Source organism: Marmota flaviventris, chromosome 9 (genome assembly GCF_047511675.1).
Source record: "Marmota flaviventris isolate mMarFla1 chromosome 9, mMarFla1.hap1, whole genome shotgun sequence".
In the NCBI taxonomy this organism is placed as follows: domain Eukaryota; kingdom Metazoa; phylum Chordata; class Mammalia; order Rodentia; family Sciuridae; genus Marmota; species Marmota flaviventris.
The window spans coordinates 121487534-121494703 of NC_092506.1; the positions used below are offsets into that span (position 1 = coordinate 121487534).

Consider the following 7170-nt stretch of genomic DNA (forward strand, 5'->3'; position numbering starts at 1 on the left):
TTTCACCACATACAATTTTAATGTTCAATCTGTTTCCATACAAGAGAAGTTAACTGACATTTTATAGGATTGTCACTATTTTATTTCCATCCATAAATAATATATTTACATATGTAATCTACAAATTAAATGCTTTTGTGGGTTGGCTGGATTTTACTTCTCCAAGGATACATTGCCTTAAAATAGCTACAGCCTGAGGATCTGGATTTCAATTCTCAGAGCCTCAAAAGACAAATAAATAAATGTATAGACAAGACCCTACAATTCTGACATCATCTATTTGTGGATTTGAGGTTATCTCCTGTCACTAAAAAAACTCATTAGGCTCAGATTGAACATATGAAGATATAAGCTGTGTCCAATCAGTAGCCCTTATATAAACATTGTCCAAGCCACACACATTCAGTAAAGAGAAGCAAGTTTTGACCATCTGGTGTGAAGCATGCCGTGTGGGTATCCATTTCTAGGCTCCCTCACTTATGTTCAGTGAACCTTATTTTTTCTTCTGTATAGGTACTTTGTGATTTATAGGGAGGACACTTGGTTCCTACAAATACAGTAAATGATGAGTTTGCATAGAAATCCTGAGACTGAATGGTGAGTGTGGTTGAAACTGGCTACACTGAATCTGGTGGGAACTGGCAATAAATTTTTTTAAAATTTTTATTTGTACTGAAGATTGAACTCAAGGGTACTTAACCATGAAGCTACATTCTCAGTCCTTTTTTTATATTTTATTTAGAGACAGAGTCTTGCTGAGTTACTAAGTGCTCACTAAGTTGCTCAATACAATATATATATATATATATATATATATATATATATATATATATATATATATATATCATTATTATATATATAATATTGTCTTAGAATTTATGATCCTTTTTTTTATCCTCCTCAGTCACTGAACTACAGTTGTCCATCCCTAGACCTGGCTCATTTGCTTTTTAAAATCACCAACATTGATATTGGTAACTCTCTCTGTGCTATGTTCATCTTTAATAGCTGTCTAATTTTGCTCTTTTGCTTAAGATTTTCTTTACTTTTAGTAAATGAAATTTACTTTTCATTGGGATGGATGATTTGATAATAAATTCTAGTCATTTTATGGTTTACTATTTTTTTTTCTGTATGTTTTATTTCAACCTCAGGTTTAGATGAATTCCATTTTTTTTTGCACCTGTATGGAAGTCTATGTGAATCATAATAACTTGTATGGATATTGTTAAAGAAATGGAACCACAATTTTACCCACTTTTTCAACTGTACAGTATATACCCAAAGAACATAAAATCAGCATACTACATTGACACAGCCACATTAATATTTATAGCAGCACAATTCACAATAGCTAAGCTACAAAGCCAACCATTCAATTTTGAATGGGTCCATTCAGTGATGACAGGATAAAAAATTGTTGCTTATATACACAAGAAACTATTACTCAGCCATAAATAAGAATGACTTTATGACATTTGTCAGTAAATGGATGAATCTGGGGATTTTATTCTAAGTAAAAAAAAAAAAAATTTCTTTAAAACCAAAGGTTGAAAGTTTTTGCTGATATGTGAAATCTAAAGCTCATAAAGTGGGGAAGGGTAAGAAAAAAATATCAGTAGATTGCACAATGGTAAACAATAAATAAATACATAAATAAAAGGGAAGGGGATAGCAATATTAAAGACATAAAAAAATAAAATAAATATATTATATATTATATATATATATGTCTTTAATATTTCTATCTCTGATATATACTTAGGTGTATATATATATACTTAGGTGTATATATGATATATATATATATATATATATATATATATATATATATAGTACCATGATAGCCACCAACAAGAACACAATTTTAATAAGGATAAGATATATCCCATTCTTGCATAATGACATAAAAATTGATTTTACTATTAGGTAGAATGAGAAAGAACCAATAAATAAAAAAAACAAATTTTATTTGTTTGAAAAGCTATATGTATATTCTATTATAAACATCATACAATATATACATCAATCAAAATATATATGTACATATTATTTTGTATGTTATAAATTGTTAAAATTATATAAAGGAAAAAACAAACATGATTGTTTTTGCTATTGTTTATATTAATAACATACATAAATACCATAAAATGTTTGAACTTAAATTCATTGTTAAATATTTCCATTAAGTGGTCTGTCTACCTTGTTACATTTCAAAATTTCTCTTATACTATTGGTATTGGAATTGCTAGAAGTCTCACTACATATTGAGAACAGCCAGCTATATCAAAGAAATAACATATGAGTTTCTATGCTTTATTAAATCTCTGATTATTGCTATACAATTAAAATTTGAGGATTCCCTTTCTTAATTACCATAATTTTCTCATCTGAAAAATATGTATAATTTAGATCAAAATATACAAAATTACAAATTATATATTTTTGTAGTAATGCCTGAGTCTTATATTGTGTTTCATAAATGAGGAGTATATATCCTTTTTTGATCTTAAATCAGTTTATCTGCAGAAGTAGATAATAGTATCATTGTGTTCCAAAACACCACCTACATGATAGTCTCCTAACTCTCATTTCAACTTCAATTACCTTACAGACTGTGTAAATGTTTATGTGGTCAATATGTTATTTATTAATCTATTCTTATTTCAGATACTGTTAACATTCAGGGATATAGCCATTGATTTTACTGAAGAGGAGTGGGAATGCCTTCAGCCTGCTCAGAAAAACTTATATAAAGATGTGATGTTAGAGAACTATAGAAACTTTGCCTTCCTTGGTAAGTTTAATTTCCCTTTAAAATTTTTAATTAATAATTATTATTTAATTTACTTCTGTTGTATCTTTGGGAACCTCTCTATAAGAAGGAGTTTCAGATTTGTGTTTCAAAGAAAAAGGGCATTTTTAGTATAGATATTTTACTCTTTAATATATATTATTTTGCTCTTTAATCTCCCTCTTTCTTGGTGTGTTATACATCCTTCCTTTAGATAAGTAGTACCTAGCATAATTTAGTGATGTAAACTATTGTAGCCTCCACATATCAGGGGACAGTTGAGACATTCAAATGGAGAAATCCAAACTAAAAAAATGTTGGCAGAGTAGTTATTCAGCAGAAAAAAAATTCAGAAGCTTAGCCTTTTTTTTATTATAATCATTGAACACATACTGCCCTACATTTACTACATTTTCAAATTCTTTGTAGTCCTCTGTTTTCTTCTTTACTGATGTCCCAGTTTATTCAGAGTAACCACCAAAACTTACCTTTTGTTCTGAGGGCCAGCATGATCTGTTACAAATCTTGTGAGGAAACCTGTAAAGAAGCAAACAGAAGAGAGAGTCACTCACAGTGAAAAAGAAAAGAGAAAAAAAAACTGGCCACTCCTCTTTATGACTGCACATAGCATACCCCAATGTAGCTTATGTTACCATGACTAAATTCTAACCTAGTGTTATTTTATCCCCAAGTGCTAGCTAACCAAGATAAGGTACAGTTACTACAAACTTAGAGCCCCTTCTCCCTAAGGACATCACCACAGAAAGTAGATAGTGCACCTGTATCGTTGTCTTAATAACTTCAGGGAGAAACTGCTAGGCATTACTATTGTGGAACTCAGGGTACCAGTTATCATGACCCTCACACTTTCCTGTCTTTTTCCAAGGTCAGAATACTTACTTACAGCCTCCCCTCCTTTTTAAGGCCTTTTGAATAAATAATATTACTTATCTTCTTAATGCTGGTGGGGGCAAAAAATAAAGCATCCATAGACAACAGCAAGTGCCAACATCAGTAAACATCCACCTATGAATATTTTTGACCCAGATAAAATTGAGTAAATATGAAGCTATCCAATCCAACAAGTCTAAACATCAATCATCTTGTTACATCTCTATGTCTACAAAAAAAAAAAAACAAAAAAAACAGTTTTTGGATACTCTTTGAAAAAGCTACAAATGTTTGTATGTTTTACATTTCTCTTATTCTACTGAGAGTGAATGTAGCTGGTAGATATTTCCTAAATACGTAATGCTATCTTATGAAGTACAAATGGCTGTGGATAATAAAAGTAGCATACTTTTCTTATCTTTATTATATTCCTATTCTTAATGATGTATTCCTCTTGGATACTGTGGTATCTACAAGAATTTTAATAATATTCTCAAGGTAATTGTGTCTGTACATTTTTATTGAACTGATATATTTTTGAATTTATGAGGACTTTGAATGTACTAATCTGCTACACTCCTGATGTACTTATTTTACCTTAATTTCATGTTATGTATACAAAGTATATTTATCCCACTCTAGAAGGTATTGTTTTATTTTAAATTGTTGTTTATTTCAGCCCTGACTCCTCAAGATACCCAAGAATATTCCCCAGAAAATGGCATGAAACATATATTTCACAAAGTGATAAGTGGAAAATATAGAATTTGTAACCTTGACTATTTACAACAAAAGAAAATATGGAAAACTACAAGTGAGAATGAACACCGGAAATCATATAAAAATTTAGACCTTGTTCATCACCAGAGAATTTATACTGGAGAGAAGCCCTACAGATATAAACAATTTGGCAAAGCTTTTAGTAAAAAAATAGGTCTTATTTACCACAGAAGAACCCACACTGGAGAGATGCCCTACAAATGTAAAGAATGTGGAAAAGCTTTCAGTCAAAAAGGAGGCCTTACTTGCCACTGGAGAACTCACACTGGAGAGAAGCCCCACAAATGTAAAGAATGTGGCAAAGCTTTCAGTCAAAAATCAAACCTTATTTGCCACAGAAGAACTCACACTGGAGAGATGCCCTACAAATGCAAAGAATGTGGAAAAGCTTTTAGTCAAAAAGCAGACCTTTTTAGGCACAGCAGAACTCACACTGGAGAGAAGCCCTACAAATGTAAAGAATGTGGAAAATCTTTCAGTCAAAAATCAAACCTTATTTGCCACAGCAAAACTCACACTGGAGAGAAGCCCTACAAATGTAAAGAATGCAGCAAAGGTTTCAGTCGAAAATCACACCTTATTCGCCACAGAAGAACTCATACTGGAGAGTAGCCCTACAAGTGTAAAGAATGTGGAAAAGCTTTCAGTAAAAAAATAGACCTTAGACCTCATTTGCCACAGGAGAACTCACACTGGAGAGAAGCCCTACAACTGTAAAGAATGTGCCAAAGCTTTCATTTGAAAATCACACCTTATTTGCCACAGAAGAACTTACACTGGAGAGAAGCCTCACAAATGCAAAGTATGTGACAAAGTTTTTACTCAAATATCAACCCTTATTTTCCACAACAGAATTCACACTGGAGAAAAGCCCTACAAATGTAAAGAATGTGGCAAATCTTTTAGCCATAAAACAGACCTTATTCACCACAGAAGAACTCACCCTGGAGAATAGCCCTACAAAAGTGAATAAGTGGCAAACTTTTAAGAAAAAAAATAAAACTTTATTCACCACAGCAGAAGACACCCTGGTGAATGTGAAGTGTAAATAAAGTGATAATACTTTTAAAGAATAACTAAACCTCATTAACAAAAGAATTTATACAGAAACGAACCCCTACAAATGAAAACAATGTAGCAAAGCTTTTAATAAGAAATCAATTCTTTTTCACCACCAAGCTATTTATTCTGGAAAGAAGATATAAATGTAGAGCATATAGAAACATTTTAAATTATATATCATACATTACTAGACATAAGAGAAAACACACTGGAAAGAAGCTTTACAAATGAGACCATTGTACCATTCCTCTAAGAAAGAGTCAACATATAATCCTCACCACAATAACCATAATAGAGAAAACGTTTTGAAATGTGAAAATTGACAATGTGACAATGCCTCCAAAATTAATTCACCAAATCTCAGCACCTGTGGATACATACTGGTTAGAGAGAATACAAATGGTAAAAAAAAATCATAACCACCAGTTTCTTAAACACTACTGATTTTTGGAGAATTTATTGTGCCCAGAAATCCTAAAATGTTAAATAATATTTTGAAAATTTGTTCAAATTTTAAATTCATTAAACATCTGAAAACTCATACCAGTAATGAACATTGAATTTTTTTTCCAAAATGTATGCCTTATATAAAAATGAAACATTTATAATAAACACATTGACAAATGTGTGATTATAGTAAACTCATTATTTAAACATTACACCTTGATGTATATGAGGGCCAGTAAAAGACATTACTCATTTAAATATAGAAAATAAGTAGTTGTGTTTAAATTTTGCTTAAAATTTTTAATCATTATCAAGTTATTTGGTAGAAATATCAGTCATAAATATCATACATGCATAGTGTAGAAACCTCATCTTAAAAAGCATATAATTTTTGTTTTCTAAATCAAAAATTACTATTTTCATTTTTGAATACTGGAGAGAAAAATATATGAAATCTATTTTTTGATGTTTAACTCTGAATTGTAACATATTAAACTGTATTTTTTTGCATGCCAGTTTATATTTAGGGATTTTTAAAGACTGAGCCAAATTCCTAAGCCCTCTCCCCACTTTTTCAAATATTGAGACTGTCTTGCTAAGTTGCTTGAAACCACACTAAGTTGCTGAGGCTGAATTTAAACTTCTGAAACTACTCAGATTCCCAGTTTTCTTGGATTACAAGCATGGACCATCATGCCCAATATACAGTGCATTGTTTTTACCTATATTTACCTTATGTATTCAATATGTCTTTATAACTGAATATTTGTTTATACATTAACACTCATGTATTTCATCCTGTTTTTAATTGACAGACATCACAGTGTTCTACTTGAGTAAATGTTTTATGTAACAGTAAAACATACTATTGAGTAAATAATACTCTAACATCTCTTAATTCTTTTACACATTTTAATCAAACTTAAAGTGCTGAGAGCCACGGCTGAGTCTGTATGGCCCCTGGCATTTTGCCAACAGTATTGATTGACAGGCGAGGCATTACTATCCGCCTCTGCCGCAACTTTTGAGTTCTCGCACTATTTTGGAGTTCTCATGGGGATTTCCAGGGATTCCCCGAGAGTTCCCATTAGTTGGGGAAGTGCAGGAGGAGGGATTTCCGGGAGAGATATTTCCGGCTGGGGGTTGCTGGACAAGCCTCGTGGCGCGTTTGGGAGGATTCCCCGGGAGCTGTGTGA

General features: G+C 31.6%; 1 pseudogene; it reads left to right on the forward strand.

Annotated features, from left to right (window-relative positions):
• The first annotated feature begins 4408 nt into the window (after window positions 1-4408).
• On the forward strand, window positions 4409-5420 carry LOC139707005 (zinc finger protein 300-like; annotated as a pseudogene).
• Window positions 5421-7170: the final 1750 nt, after the last annotated feature.